General features: G+C 55.9%; 1 protein-coding gene across 2 annotated transcripts in view; it reads right to left on the reverse strand.

The window, feature by feature from the left end:
- FBXO42 (F-box protein 42) overlaps window positions 1–16,436 on the reverse strand; it is a 45,958-nt gene that overhangs the window by 6,539 nt on the left and 22,983 nt on the right. The window lies entirely within an intron of this gene.

Genomic DNA, 16,436 nt, shown 5'->3' on the forward strand with positions numbered 1-16,436 from the left:
AAAATGGAGGCACTGCCTTGGACAAGGGATGGAGTGACAGGACAAGGGAATGGCTTCCCACTGCCAGAGGGCAGGGTTAGATGGGAGACTGGGAAGGAATCCTCCCCTGGGAGGGTGGGGAGGCCCTGGCACAGGTTGCCCAGAGAAGCTGTGGCTGCCCCTGGATCCCTGGAAGTGTCCAAGGCCAGGTTGGACGGGGCTTGGAGCAACCTGGGCTGGTGGAAGGTGTCCCTGCCCATGGCAGGGGTGGCACTGGATGGGCTTTAAGGTCCCTTCCAACCCAAAGCATCCTGGGATTCTGTGATTCCAGTGGAAGGTGTCCCTGCCCACAGAAGGGGGTTGGAATGAGATGATCTTTAAGGTCCTCCCAACCCAAACCATCCGGGATTTTATGATCCCAAACCTCTCGGAGCAGGAGCAGCTTCAGTGCCAAGAGCCCCTTGGCAAGGGCAGCTACAGAAGGATCAGATCCCTTTGAATTTAAGTCAGGAAATCAGCCCCAATCCACTGCAAAAACCCAACCCCTGTCTGTCCCAGGAGCCAGAGGTGCTGTGTCACTCCCTGGATGTGCAGGAGCTGTTGAATTGCTTCCCAGGAATAGGCAAAGCCTCTCCAGCCCGGGTGGACTCAGAGCATCCTCATTCCCACATTGGTCATCAGCACCAGGCACATTCCTCCACCTCCACAGTCACTCTTTCCAAATATTCCTGAACACATCATCCCAAATCCATGGCAGGGTGCCCAGCTCTGGGAACGGGGCGGCTCCAGGGCACGTGGCCACGGTGCCACCGTCCCCTCTCCCGAAAAGGCCGACGGACCCTCTGTCCCCTGCCATGTCCCCATGAGACTCAGGGGCACACTTTTAGCAGGGAATGACACAGAACAGACTATTTTTAAAAGAAACCAGAGCAGCTATTTTGGGATGTTACAGCGGAGGGAAGAATTCCATGGGTTCCAGGTGGGGGGTGGGAAGAGCCTGGCAAAAAGCAACCCCTGGTCTGACACAGCGAGATGGCCATGGTGTCCCTGAACCCTTCCCGAGGGACAAAGCACTCTGCTGCTCTCAGGGACATGGATATAAGGGAAAAACGGGAATAAAGCTGTGCAGGAGACAATTCCTGTGCTGGGTCACAAAGAGAGTGTGGCCAGAGCTGTGCCAAGGTCCCTGTGAGGACGAGAGTGGTACAGAGGGTCACACTTGCTTACTCTTTGTTCCCAAATTCCAGTTTCCCTGGCTTGCTGTGTGTGCAATTCACCCACGCCAGCGGGTTTCCAGCCTGAATATTTCCCTGGAAGAGCACGGTCGTTCTCCCAAGCTTGGCATCACGAATGGAATGGCCAGAAACGTTTCCACCCGCTGTCGGGAAACAGGGCAATTCCCTCGGGGATGCCACGAGGAGCTGGGCTTATAATGGGTGATTTTGAAACAAAAAGGGGCAGCTGGAGTAATCCCAGGATGGAGAAACACTGGCACATCACTCCGAAAGGTCTGGGATGGTGCAGTGACCTGAGAGTCACCCCGGCTGAGCAGGGACCGGCTCCTGGTGAGTCAGGCCCTGCACACAGCCCAGGGCAGGGCTGGCCCCGGTTTTTCAGGAAGCTTTGCCTGTTCTGGGCCATTGTCCGGATGTAAATGAGCCGAGTTTCGGTTCTGCAGTGCAAGAAAAGGCAGAATTTTACAAGTCAAAGAAGCGTTGGCCTCTCAAAGCCAACCTGGATACCCACGGGATACCTCTGGATGCTCCCTGCAAATGAGGTGCACCAGGAGCATCTCCAGGGATCTGGCGTTGAAGCAAAACACGTGGAAAATTGCAGAATTCACAGTGTTTATCCCTAAAGCAGGGGAGAGCTGCTGCCAAGGTCCTTGGGAAGGGCAGGACTCCCGAGGGAGCTGGAGCGAGGCCGGAAGGCGCCGGAAGCTTTGTGAGCTCAGGCCTCAGGTATGTGGAGAACAGGGCACGGGGACATCAAAGGGGCCCCACCGGGACATCAAAGGGGCCCCAACAGGACCTGCTCAAAGTCCAGGCCCTTGGGAGGATGTGGGAGTGGCCTTTCCAAGGCTCCCAGGAACACCTGACACGGGAGGGCTCCTCCCACTCTGGGACCGGGATGGGGATGGCCCAGGGAGCAGAACCTCACTGGCTCATTGTCCCGGTTCCCACTGCTCCAAAAGGACTGTTTCCAATTCCACAGGGAGCAGAACCTCGCTGGCTCATTGTCCCGGTTCCCACTGCTCCAAAAGGGCTGTTTCCAATTCCACACCCCCAGCACAGCACCCAGCCCAACATCCAGGCTATCCTTCCCTGGGGACAGAGATCCCAGCAGGCAGAGGGTGCAGCACATGAACTCCCTCCATCTCCCCACAGCTCCTGGTGCTCTTTCAGCCACTTAAGAGCTGCTCCAATCAACTTCTCCCCCAGCTGATGGATTTTCCTGGCTCACAAAGCCAAGGAAACCCAACCAAGCAGGGACCTCCGGCTCCCACGGATGTTTGGAAGAGCCATGCCAGGCTCTGGTGGCTCCCCACACGAGCTTGGGGTGTTTTATCCGGGCAGGATCTGCCCTTCTCAGCAGTTCCCAAAGCCCACTGATCCGGCCCTGTAATCCTGCCGGAGCAGCACGCGCCGGGATTAACGGACACAAAGGGAGAGCCCGGCTGGGAGGGCACGTGGAGCACGGATTTCCAGACCAGCCTTTCACCTCTGGTGGGTGCAGCCCTGGGAGACTCCACAAACGAGCACCAAGAGGAGCTTGAAATACAAAAGGCAATGAAATGGGTGATGGGATTATCCAGGGGGAAGGATTGGCTCAGATCCATGGGCTTTGGGGGAATATTGCGCTGGAGCAGCGCCAAGGGGGGAAGGATAAAACATGGGAAGAGTTGTGTCAGGGGGACAAATAGTAGGGAGTTTTATTTCTGGAGAGAGGTGAGACAAGAGCCACAACTAGGGGCTGGTTTTGCTGGATTTGATGGGTTTTTCCAGCCACCTCAGCTCCAGCAAGAGACAACTCCTGGGGCTGATCACCACCATCCGACCGGATTTCCATGAAATACCCGGATAAACAAAGCCATGTTTCCAATTCCAAAGCCAAGGAATTAAAGGGAGCTGGTCCAGCAGCCCATGAATTTCAAATGCAAAGGGATTTGAGGTCCCAGGTTCCAAAGCTGCCCTCGAGCTGCACCCCAAAGGTCCGAGGGCAGGAATCATGGAATGGTTTGGGTTGGAGGGACCTTCAAGCTCATCCAGTCCCAACCCCTGCCACAGGTGGAACTTTCCACCATCCCGGGTTGCTCCAAGCCTGGTCCAACCCTGCCTTGGACATGTTTTCCCAAGGCAGGACAGTCCTGTCCTGCCCATGGAGTTGTTCCTCCGTGGGGTTCCATCCTGTTCCCCGGGAGTTTTGTGTCTCTGTGCCAGGGGCTGTTTTCCAGCCTGGCTTTACTAGTCCAGCTTTTAATCTGGTAGAGACTTAAAACCTCAGTTCCAAACTGGACCCCTGATCCCTCCCCTGGCATCATCCACCCCAGCTGAGGGATTGCCTCCACCACCCCAAGGTCCATCCCAAACCTGTGTGATGAATCCCCAAATCCTTCCCTTTCAATTGGAAGCAAAACCAGAGCAGGAAAAAGGAAATCCCTCTGCTTCCCAGGCCAGCCAGGACTTTTCCACAGCCATCTGCAGATTCATCCCAAAGTTTTTCCCCTGCCAGGTTACCCAAAGGGAAGAGGACAAGCAGCAGCCCAGAGGCTGGAACATGGGATGAGCATCCCAGCAGTCCCAGCACTGGGATCGGATTTGAGAGACACCAAAGGAGAACCCCTATGGGAAGAGCAGACATCTCCATGGAATGTTGCACACCTAAGTCAAACCCCAACACTTAGGACTCGCTGCTCAGCTGCCTCAGATCCCAGCACCTGACAGTCACCTGTTTTTATTCCCAAAATGTTTAAAACGTAGGGATTCTGAACATTTTCCAGACTGGCTTTGACCAGGCCTGTCTAAACCTTAAAGCCTTTAAAAGCCACCAAAGTATCCCTTTCCCTTTCCAAAGCCACAGGAGATTTACTGTTCCCTTCCCAAAAACCCCCAAATTCCATGCTGGGAATCAGGCAGGAACTCAGCCTCATATGAATTTAAAGGAAAACAGAACAAGACCCAATTTGTCTCCTCAAAAATGAGATAAACCCTTTGCAGGCACAAATATCTGAATATCTGCTGCCTGGGACACACTGCTCAGGAGGGAAGGGGGGGATATCCCGAGTTTTTTCCCCAGTTTTGGGGGGTGTGTCACCAAACCATGGCAACCCCCATGCTTACACACAGCCAGAGTTCCCGGTGGCCGATTCCCACCCTGCGGTGACAGGGGAGTGTGGGACAAGCCCAGTCAAAGCGCCGGTGGGGAAGGGAAGGTTTGGTTTCCTGCAATCCCTGCGAGGTGGAGGCAAAACCCCGTGGGGGAGGAGAAGTCAGGATAAGTCACCCTGGAGCTGTTGCAACGGTGGTTGTTTTTTTAAGGCCGGAATTCGTGAGGTGCCGCTGGAAAAGGAGAGGCAGTGCCCTCTGAACCCTGAGCAACAGGATTGACTGAGTCACTCCCGGCTAATGCCGCCAAAAATGTCCTGATTCAGCACACTGAGCAAACACACAGAGGTGCCAAACGCCCCGGGCTCGGCTCCTTATCTCCCAACAGCCACCGATGGGATCCTGCAATTCCCACACCTCCCACGGCAGGAGAGGCCTCCCTGGGATCCATCCTGAGCCTGCAGAGAGGCCTCCCTGGGATCCATCCTGAGCCTGCAGAGAGGCTTCCCTGGGATCCATCCTGAGCCTGCAGAGAGGCTTCCCTGGGATCCATCCTGAGCCTGCAGAGAGGCTTCCCTGGGATCCATCCTGAGCCTGCAGAGAGGCTTCCCTGGGATCCATCCTGAGCCTGCAGAGAGGCCTCCCTGGGATCCATCCTGAGCCTGCAGAGAGGCCTCCCTGGGATCCAGCCGAAGCCCTTCTCCCAGCAGCATCACCCTGAGGTGCTGCTGCCCCTGAGGGCGAGGGGACCCTTCCCAATCCTTTGGGATTTGGCCCTGTGGTCCCGGGAGCTGCTGTTGCAAAAGCTGCTCTTCCCTGTCTGGGTGGGTGGAATCCACTTTTCCCTGATCCACCTTTTCCTGATCTACTTTTCCCTGATCCACCTTTCCCCGCTTCCATGCCTGGTGTTTTCTCCCCCTCCAAGTGACACCCTGCAGACTTCCAAGGGATTTGAGTGACACTCTGACACCTCCCCAAACCAGCTCTGGAGCAATTAAAAAGCTCTGGGATTCCAGGGAAAGGGCTGAGCAGCTCCTGTCACTCGTCTTCCCCCCGGGAGGCAAAGGGAGGGATGGGAATTGCTGGATTGGGCTGTGCTGAGGGATAATTGCAGGGAAGGGCTGGAGGTCTGTGGGCTGGGGGCAGCTCTGCTGAGCTCCGCACTTTCCGCCCCAGCCACGCTCCCAGAGAACCCCCAAATCACTGGTGTTCCAGGAAATGGCTGCTGTGGAATTTGGTGAGGTTGGAGCCACCACGGGGCTGAGAAACCTCAAGTATCCTTTAAAGGGCAGCCTGTGGGCAGGGTCAGAGAGCCCTGGAATGGTCTGGGTTGGAAAGGATCCTAAAGATCATCTCGTCCCAAGGGCACCTCCCACTGTCCCAGGCTGCTCCCAGCCCCGTCCAACCCGGCCTGGAACACTTCCAGAGGTGGGGAATCCACGACCCCTCTGGGCACAGTCAGAGAGGGCTCCTTGAGGAAGTGCAAAAAGCTCAGCATTGGGAAGAGCAGGGAGAGCTCCTCCCAAAATCTGCTGCAGGGACAACACTGGAGTGTTATTCACTGGAGTTACCTACTGGAATGCCAACATCTTCCCGCTGGAATTCCCAGTCCAGCACAGGAAGGGATACTTCATCCAGTTCTCTACAATTCCTTTACCCTCTCTTGCTGTGTCCCCCTTCTCCCTCATTCCCAAGCTGAGGTTCTCACACTTCCATCACCCCAGGAGGGCACATTGCTCCCTCATTCCCGTAATTCCAAACTCCCTGAATATTTCATGTCAGGAACAAGCATCCCCCTTTTGGGCTGCAGACAAGGGTGAGCCAGTGCTCCCCCATTCTGCATGCCTGCCCCATTCCAGGAGATTTCTACAGCAGATGCTTTGGGAGAAGACCAAAATCAGGCTCCGGAGCGCGAGGATGTAACGAGGCTTTGGGAGCACATCGGGCTGCTCTTGGTTTAAAGTGCACAGGGAACGCTGCCTGGTCAGTCCCGAGTATTACACACGTAATCCTGGCGGATAAGAATCCTCCAGGCACAGGCACAACAGCGGGAAAACGTGGAAGGAGCTGCTGCCGATAGATGTCAGCACAGCCTTCCCGAAATCCCGAGCAGGACCTTTCCCAAGGCTCCTCGAAGCTGCCTCCCGGGTGACAAGGCTTATCCAGCCGTGGGACGACAGTGTTTTATCCCACTGCCCCCCCCGGGAGGTGGATGTACCTTCCCGGGAGGGAATAACTGGATGTAAAATCACCCTGGAGCTCGTGGGCAGGGAAAGCCCCAGCCCTGCTCCCTCCCACGCCTCCGGGAGGACGGGAGCAGCCCCGGGAAGGAGCGGGAGCAGCCCCGGGAAGGAGGGATCAGGCTCTGGGATCAGGCTCGTGGCTCCCTCTGTGCTCACAACACATTCATGACAGGAGGCAGCACCAGAGCCAACAGCCAGGGAGCGGCTCCACCGTTTGAAGCCTTTTTTCCCCGAAAAGGAAATCCAAAGGGAGGTTTGTCATGGATGCTTTGGCTGCTCCCGCAGTGTGGAAACACCTCAGCTCCAAAATCGGACGGGCAAGGAGTTCAATTCTCTGCAGGGCCGGGAAATCAAGGAAAAAAATCCTTAGAGGAAAAAAAAAAGCTCTTGGAAAATCAACCCTAATTCCTGCTTAGGGTTTAAAAGATGGGAGGCCCGGACTTCGGGAGCACTGAAGAGCCAATGGTCCTCCAAGGCTTTCCCAGGGGGAGGAGGTGCTGCTGCCATTGGGGATTTCTGCTCATCATCCCAACAGCACCAGCCCAGCCCTGGGAGTGTCCAAGGCCAGGCTGGACGGGGCTTGGAGCCACCTGGGACAGTGGGAGGTGTCCATGGCAGGGGGTGGCACTGGATGGGCTTCAAGGTCCTTTCCAACCAAAACCCTTCTGGGATTCTGTGACAGTGCAACTGGAATAGGGAATTCCCTTATAGGGAATATGGAGATAGATGTATGGATGGATCTGGAGAGAGACAGGAGACAGGCTGAGAGCTGGGGGTGCTCACCTGGAGAAGAGAAGCTCCAGGGAGACCTTGGAGCCCCTTCCAGTGCCTAAAGGGGCTCCAGGAGAGCTGGAGAGGGACTTGGGACACAGGGAATGGCTTCCCACTGCCAGAGGGCATATTGGGAAGGACTCCTCCCCTGGGAGGGTGGGGAGGCCCTGGCACAGGGTGCCCAGAGAAGCTGTGGCTGCCCCATCCCTGGGAGTGTCCAAGGCCAGGTTGGACGGGGCTTGGAGCAACCTGGAATAGTGGGAGGTGGGATTGGATGGGCTTTGAGGTCCCTTCCCACCCAAACCAGTCTGGAATTCCAGGATTCTGACTCTCAGACATTTGAGACCTTCAGAAGGTTCCAACCCCCCTGGGAGTCTCCAGGTTCTGAGCACCACCCAGACCCAACTCCTTATTTGTCCACACAATGATTCCCAACTCCGATTTTCACAGATCAGGATTTTCTTATTTTCAACAGACCTGCAAAGTTTTCCCCAATTTTGGAGCAGTAAATCCTTCCAGAGGGCCCAGGGGTCGTGTTTAACATGGGCAGGTCCAGCCCCTCCAATCCCTCCAGGAACTGGACCCAGTGATCCCTGTGGTCCCTCCCAGCTCAGGATATCCTACAGAATCCATATGCCCCTGCTCCAGGCCACCTTTGAGCATCAAAACAGGGACCAGGGAGGCTAAAAATTCTCTGTGTCCATCCCAGAGGTTGATAAAGGAAACAGAGGGAAACATTCCTTCATTAATCTCTGGGGGGATCTGTACCCAGGGAGCTGCTCTCTGGGAATCTTAATCCCACAAGGGTAAAGCAAGAAGCCCTTTTCCAGGTTGGACAGCTCCATCCATGGTGGCAGTATGTTAAGGAGGACTGCTCCACACTGGAAACCTTCTGGAGAAAGGAATACTGTGCAGGTGAATTTCAAATCTGGAATAAACCCCTCATCATCCAGGAGAGGAGAAGCACCAGAATGTTCCTTATCAAGATTCCTGCTCTATTCAAGGTACAGGTTTGCTGGTTTTTGCCATGGAAAGATCCTCTGGATTAAAACAAACTCATGGATGAACTGACACATGGGATCTCCATTCCTGCACCAACATCCAGGTGCTCAGCTCTTCCCTCGCCTTAAAGGGAACCACGAGTCCCCAGACCTGTCCCGAGGGAAGAGGGAAACCAGGTCATCCCTAAAACACCCACTTCCCTTGGAGCTGCTTCCCTCCCAGCCTCCTCTGCTTCTGCCTCGGAATTCCCGTTCCACAAACTCCCCCCACACCAGGCTGAGCTGCCTGGGGCAGGCCAGGAGGGCATCCTGAGGGAACATCCTTCCCTGTGGGAGCAGCACGTGGGACAGAGGAGCCCCCCTGACCTGCTGCCAGAGCTCCGGGAGCCAATTCCCCACGGCAGGGGCTGCTCAGCCACCAGGCTCTGTCTGGAGATAAAGATCTGCTGAGCTTCCAACTCCTGCAGCACACAGAGAGTGGCAATAGGAGAGGGAAACTGCCCAGGGGTTTGTCCTGCGGGGACAGAACCACCTTTGGCAGCCCCGGCTCATCCAACACGGGCTGAGCCTGACACGAGCCGGGTCTGATGCCACGGCCCCGAGTCCTGGGCACATTCCCAATTCCTGGGCTCATTCCCAGTTCCTGGGCACATTCCCACCGCCTGGGCACATTCCAAATTCCTGGGCTCATTCCCACCCCCTGGGCACATTCCCACCCCCTGGGCATGTTCTCAATTCCTAGGCACATTCCCACCCCCTGGGCTCATTCCCACCTCTCTGTGCAGGTAGACTGGCTTCTTCAAAGCCATTCCTGCCTCCAGCCCCACATTCCTGTGGGAAGCAGTGGCATCCTCGTGTCCTTGGACACCTTGTTGAAGTTGAACTGGCTCTGTCCCCCCATCCCAACCCAGAACAGAGGAATGAAGTTATGGATTGACTTTATGACCTCTGCAGATATTGGGAGCAATTGGGAATGCTGCAGGAATACCTCAGAGCCAGCTGGGATGAAGGGCAGGACGCAGCCAGTTGGGAACAGGGGGAGGGAGGGATGGTGGTTTCCAATGTGGGATTCAGGAATAGGAGGCACGGGAATGTTTTCCCCCTGGTCGTGGTAAATCCACACTCATTTCCCACCACACTGACCAGCTGAAGAGTTGAGGCTTCAGAAGCAAAGCCTTTCCAACCACCAGCCTCTCCAAACCTTTTTTTGTAGGGAGCAGATTCCCAGGCAGAAAATCCTCCAGGAGCCACAAGAGACCCCCGGAAAGAGGAGGGGAACCTTTGGGCTTTTCCTGCCAGGGTCAGCAAAGGCATTTGCAGGATAAATCCTTAAAATGCTCCATTTTCAGGGGGGTTTTGTCCCTGTGTGTCCCTGGATTCATTCCTGCAAGGGCCAGGCAGGGCCTCCATCCAAGGAAGGATCCATAAAACCGGTGCCAGTGGAACGACGGCTCCAGGTGCCAAAAAGCTTTTCCAGTTTAAACAGGGCCAAAAAGGGCACGAGCTGGAGGAGGACAGAGCCTGGCAACTCCCAGGGAGAGGAGAGAGATGTGTGCTGGAAACCTAAACCTGGGCATTAATCTCCTGGAATCCAGCCCCTGGCAGCGCTTTCCAAATGAAGCGTCACAGCTTATGGAAAATAAAATGCCTTCCACTGGATTTGGTTGGATTTTTCATCTCCTGCCCTTGAAATGTTTCATCTTGAACATCACAAATTCCATCCGAGAACATTTTGGGAAGCACCCAAGCGAGGAGAGGGACAAAAGGACATCGTGGCTCCTCCCAGAGACAGAAGGAGGGGCTGGGATCCATCCCGGCTCCCCCCGGAGCTGCCAGACCAGCTCTGGGCTCCTGCTTCCAAGGGCAGGGATAAGGAGGAAACTGGGGGTGGGATAAGGAAGAAATGAGGGGTAGGATAAGGAAGAAATTGAGGTGGGATAAGGAAGAAATTGGGGGTGGGATAAAGATGAAATTAGAAATTGGGGGTGGGATAAGGAAGAAACTGGGAGTGGGAGAATGAGGAAATTGGGAGTGGAATAAGGAAGAAATTGGGGTGGGAGAAGGAAGAAACTGGGGGTGGGAGAAGGAAGAAACTGGGGGTGGGATAAGGAAGAAATGAATGATGAAATAAGGAAGAAATTGGGGTGGGATAAGGAAGAAGTGAGGGGTGGAAGAAGGAAGCTCCGACTCCTCAGGATTAAGGCTGAATTTCCAAAGGGGTCAAGGCTTCAGAGCTCAAAGAGCATTTTGATGGTGGTGGGAAAGTCAGGGATTTTTGATGATAACGTGCAAGTTTTACCTCGGTGGAGGCACAGACAGGCCTTAGTGCTACTGAACTCCAAGGGCAACGAGGCAAAAACAAACCAGATCAGGAAAAGAGCTGGAAAAGCTTCCCTCTCTTCCAGGCTCCTTCAACACCACGGCAGCAGAAGGACAGAAGGATTTCCAGGCACTCCATTAACCTGCTCCACTTGGAAGGCTCAGACACCCACAGCCAGACAGAGTGCCAGGAATCAGCCTTTCATTCCTTTGGGTCCCTGGGAGGCCGGAGCGGCGCCACGGCTCCGTGTGCTCAAGGTGATCCCGAGTTTTTAGTCCAATTTAGGTTTGCCTTCAATGGAATGGGGTCAGCAGCACACAGAGACACCAAGGGAGTCCTGCAGCCCTTCCTTCAAGGGCTCCAAGTGGAAAGGAATCAGGTTAAATATTGCAGGTTTATTTTCCAAACCTGCCTCTCCTCGTCTCCTTCCTTGTGTACATGGGAATTTTTGGGAAGAAACCTCTCAGAGGTGGTGTCTTGGGACTGGCAGCAAACTCCAACTGGGAGATGCTGCTCTGGAGAGGCCAGGGTGGGATTTTGGGGTGTTTTTAACTGCTCGTGATGGTGCTGTGAGGGGAGTGACTGCAATGGGGGCAGAGCTGCAGTCTGGGGTCAGGGCAGAGAGTTTTAGTCCAGAGCCTCAGTTATTGCTCTTCAGGGAAAAGAATCATGGAACCATTTGGGTTGGAAAAGCCCTCCCAGCCCACGGATCCCCCCCCTGTGCCCGATGCCCACCTTGTCCCCAGCCCAGAGCACTCAGTGCCATGGCCAGGCCTTCCTTGGGCACTTCCAGGGATGGGGACTCCAAACCTCCCTGGGCAGCCCCTGCCAGTGCCTGACCACCCTTTCCAGGGAGAAATTCCTCCTGATGTCCAACCTGAGCCTCCCCTGGCACAGCTTGAGGCCGTTCCCTCTCCTCCTGTCCCTTGTTCCCTGGGAGCAGAGCCCGACCCCCCCGGCTCCCCCCTCCTGTCAGGGAGTTGCAGAGCCAGAAGGTCCCCCCTGAGCCTCCAGGCTGAGCCCCCCCAGCTCCCTCAGCCCCTCCTGCTGCTCCAGCCCCTTCCCAGCTCCCTTCCCTTCCCTGCACACGCTCCAGCCCCTCCGGGTCCTTCCTGAGCTGAACTGGACACAGCTGATGCAAAGAAGAGGCAAAACACACCCAAGGACTGACCCTCAGCCACAGAGGGTTTAAATCCACACAGGAGGAGTTTCCCAGCACTCCCACAGCTGTTTTAGTGCAGAACCCTGAGCCCCAGGGCACCCTGGCCCCATGTGTGGTCTGTGCCCCGAGTGACGGTGCCACGCTGGCTCGTGGCCTTGGAGAGCTGGGCACCAGTGGGACCCCAGCTGCACCATCACCTCCCTCCCTGGGGAGACCAGTCCTTCACCTCCTGCCTCCAGCCCCACAGAGCTCCCGCTGAGGAGGCAGCACCCCCGGGAGTTCACCCGGAGCGGGGCCGACCCCACGGAACTGCACCAAGGCTGGAACACCGGCTTTGAAAACTCCCCACGGCTTTCCAGAGGGAGGATGAAAACAAGGCTGGTTTCTCTTGCTGGGGGCAAGGCTTTCGTGCAGCTTTGTCAAGGCCAAGCCCCTCTGCCTCAGGACTGACGGAGGTTCCTCCTCCAGCCTCTCACCACCCAGGGACCACATCTGACAGCACACCCCGGGCAGGGCACCAGGGGCTCTCCCCACTCTCCCCTTCCTCCCTTGGGCTGCTGGGTTTGTTGACACAACACCATCAGAGGCACCTTCCCCTCAGCTCACAAAGGGAAACTTGATCCTCGAACTCCCACTCCAAGTAGGGAGAGGAGCTGGGGAGGAGCTGAGCCCAGAGGAACCAGCAAGGAGGGTGTTGGCACACTCACTGCAGTGGGACAGGGTGCTGGTACACTCACTGCAGTGGGACAGGGTGCTGGCACACTCACTGCAGCAGGAGAAGGTGCTGGCACACTCACTGCCAGCAGGAGAAGGTGCTGGCACACTCACTGCAGCAGGAGAAGGTGCTGGCACACTCACTGCAGTGGGACAGGGTGCTGGCACACTCACTGCAGCAGGAGAAGGTGCTGGCACACTCACTGCAGCAGGAGAAGGTGCTGGCACACTCACTGCAGCAGGAGAAGGTGCTGGCACACTCACTGCCGGCTGTTCTGACCACCCAGGAGGTTTGAAGCACAAACCTTCAGGCTGAAGGTCTCTGCTTTTAAGCCTTCCAGGAGCTGTCACGGCACAGAGCTGGAAGGGGAATCCCCAGGGGTGTTGGACAGACCTGTGTGGAAACAGGACAAACCTTCCCTGCCACCAGGGGATCCAGGGCTGGATCCCAGCTCAGCCAAGCCCAGGGATCAGCACCCTCCTGGCAAAGGCCTCCCCACAGACCCTGCAGCTCCCGTGGCACTGAGGCACAGAATCCCAGGATGGGTTGGCTTGGAAGGGACCCTAAAGCCCATCCAGTCCCACCCCTGCCATGGGCAGGGACACCTTCCCAGGTTGCTCCAACCTGGCCTTGGACACTTCCAGGGATGGGACAGCCACAGCTTCTCTGGACAACCTGTGCCAGGGCCTCATCACCCTCCCAGGGAAGGATTTCTTCCCAATCTCCCATCTAATCCTGTCCTATGGCAGTGGGAAGCCATTCCCTTGTCCTGTCCCTCCATCCCTTGTTCCAAGTCCTCCTCCAGCTCCTTGGAGCCTGTTCAGGTATTGAAAGTCCTGGGAGTCTCTGTTTCAAATCGATTCTGGTTTCTTTCCTGGCTGTTTCAGTTCGTTTTTGGGGAGCACCAGAGACTATCACCACTGAAACCCTGTGGGAACTAACCCTTGCCTCCAGCTGGATCAACAGATTCCAGCATAAACCACCCCCAGCCCTCCATCAGGATCTCCTGGGCAGGGATGGGCTCCAATTCCAACAACTGTCCAGGTTAATTATGCAAATGAAGGCAAAAAGCATCCCCAGCACATGGAGAAAGGCACCTCCTCCCAGGGACCACCTACCCTGGGGTAACTCTGCAGCTTCCCACACAAAATGCTCGGGCAGGACTCGGCTGTGGGAGTGGAAGGGGTGGGAAGCAGCTCCAGAGGGGCCTGGAGAGCTCGAGGGAGAAGAGCTGGGAGGCACCTTCCTAAAGCAGGGATCCTGCTGCCTGACCCCCTCCTTCCCAGAGCATCCAGCCCCACCAAAAGCTCTCCATAACAGCCAGGCAGTGACTCCCTGGAGCTGCTCCAGCCTTCTCAGTCACGAGTCAGGGCCGTTGGTTCAGATCCAAGCAAAAAAATTACTTTGAAACCTCAAAAATTAGGGGTTTTTGATGTAATAATCTCCCTCCTCCGTCTCTGAGACTAAAGAAACCCAGGCCAATTATGTCTTTGAAGGCTAAATATTTACTGCCAGCTGAAGCAGAGCAGCTCAGGCTGGAGATGAATTATCCAGCTCTGATGTCATGGAATGCCCGGGAGCCAGAAAACCCCAACGAAAACAGGGAGGAACAAACAACAACAACAACAACAAAAAGGGTGTTTTCTCCTGGAAAAGCCTCTCAGAGAGGGGAAGGGGTGAAACTGTTCCAGCTCAGCTGAGACACCACACTCCTATTCCAAAGCACTCATTAGATAAGATACTTAATGAGGGAACACGTGGAGTGTGACGGAACCTCTCCAAGGGAAAACTGGCCTTGGGAAAGAGCTGGAGCCTCGCTCTGGAGTAAAATCCTAGAGAGTCCACAGGGCAGGTGTGGGAACTCCTCCTCCACCTCCACCAGCAATTAAGGACCCACATAATGAGTGTTCATCAATCACTGTCAGCTCTTGTTTTACAATCAAACCCCTCCCGCCTCATTTCCATCCCAATCCCGGATTTCAAAGCTCTCCCTTTTGCCCCCTCCAGTCACTATTCTTTCCCAGGCAGCCGGTGCCAACCCTCTGGTTAAGGGCATCCAAACCCAAGCAGGATCAAGATCCAACCCCAGGCACACGGTGGGGTGACTCATCCCTCTGGAAGCCCGGGAGCAGGAGCGTTCCCGGGGCCGGAGTTTCAGTTGCGATCCCATCTCGCTCATGACAACACGCAGAAATATTTCCTCGGGGGATCTTCCCGTGGGACTTAACTCTGACACGTATTCCCACAGGAGCTGCTCCTTCAGGAGCGTGCTTTGCCAGGGAGGCAGTGGGAACGTGACTGTGGGAAGCCCCGAGTGCCCGAGTCGTGCCCCGCATTCAGCCCGCGGAAGGACCCGCCGGCTGCAGGAACGGGAGGGCTGGCTCGGAGCAGAGGTCTGCAGCTCCCAGCATCCTGTTTATGCTGCTCCTCTCCACCCCTGGGCAGCGGGAGAACGCTCCAGCCCGGGATGAAGGGTCGGCAGGACCCAGTTTCCACACCCGTGGGAAGGCTGAGCTTTGTTTTCTCCCTCCTTAGCTCTCCCCCGTGGGGATCACACAGGGCTGTGCAGGGCAAAAATCAGAGCAAAATCCTGTTCTGGGGGGAAAAACAAAGATCATTTTCTTTCCCCCCTGGGTTTGGATGGGAGAAAAGCAGCCAGGCTGCCCCAACTCCATAAAACCTGGGGTATCCCTGACCAGAAGAACCTTCCCAGAGGGTTATCCCCCCATGCAGAGCTGCTCCTGGCAGTGCAGTGTGGGTTGATCCAAGCACCAAGGGATGTGTGAACAGTTAGTGGGACAGCAGGAGGTCCCAAGGAACACCACGACACAGGAACATCTGGATTTTGCAGTGTCAGAGGAGCAAACAGAGCCAAGGAAGCCCCAAGGAGCCTGTGGAGAAGGGCCAGGCTGGGCTGGTGCTGAGCTCCTTCCTCCTCCCTGCTCTTGGTTAAACACCAAGCCTTTGCCAAAACCCCTGGTTTAACCCTTCCTTCCCCCCTGTCCCAAGAGCTTCCCCAGTGCTTTGCTTTTTCCCCCATTATTTCAGTTGAATTCAGAAGCACCAGGAACACGAGTGTGCCCTGGGGGACACTCAGAGCACAAAGACCAGGGGTGGAGATGTTTGGGGGGTTTCCCTGCCTGCTGAGGGCACAGGGACTGCAGGGATGGACCTGCTTTCCTACAGCCCCCCTCGCTCAGCTCGCCTCCTCCACCCCTCAAACGGCTCCTACTGGAGGGAGGAAGGAAAACCTCAGCTTTGGGACAACAACTCTCATCATGGAATCACAGGATGGGACCTTAAGGCTCATCCAGCTCCACACCTTCCACTAGCCCAGGCTGCTCCAACCTGGCCTTAGACACTTCCAGGGCTGGGGCAGCCACAGCTTCTTTGGGCAACCTGTGTCAGGGCCTCCCCACCCTCCCAGGGAAGGATTTATTCCCAATAACCCACCTGAATTTCCCCTCTTTTAGTTTAAAACCATTCCCCCTTGTCCTGTCACTCCAGGCCCTTGTCCAAAGTCCCTCTCCAGCTCTCTTGGAGCCCCTTTAGGCACTGGAAGGGGCTCTGAGGCATCCCTGGAACCTTCTCTCTCCAGGCTCAACAATCCCAACTCTCTTGACCTTTTCCAGGCTGAACAATCCCAAGCCTCAGTCTTCTCCCTCAGCCTTCTCCAGGCTGAAAAATCCCAGTTTTCTCAGCCATATCAGCCTGGGCTCTCACAGCTGAACAAGTGTCCCTCATCCTGGGACAGGAACCAGCACCTGCTCCAGAGAAAACCAACCCAACACGGTGCTGCAAACACACAGATATGCACAGAAGCCCATGTTTTGCCAGGATACAACCCAAACCTCAGTCAGACAGTGACAAAAACCCCACAGAAACACTAAACCCGAGCAGCCAGGCGAGGGGCTCAGGTC

This window comes from Manacus candei, unplaced genomic scaffold, assembly GCF_025592945.1.
Source record: "Manacus candei isolate 608988 ecotype Guabito, Panama unplaced genomic scaffold, ASM2559294v1 h1tg000169l, whole genome shotgun sequence".
NCBI classification, from domain to species: Eukaryota; Metazoa; Chordata; class Aves; order Passeriformes; family Pipridae; genus Manacus; species Manacus candei.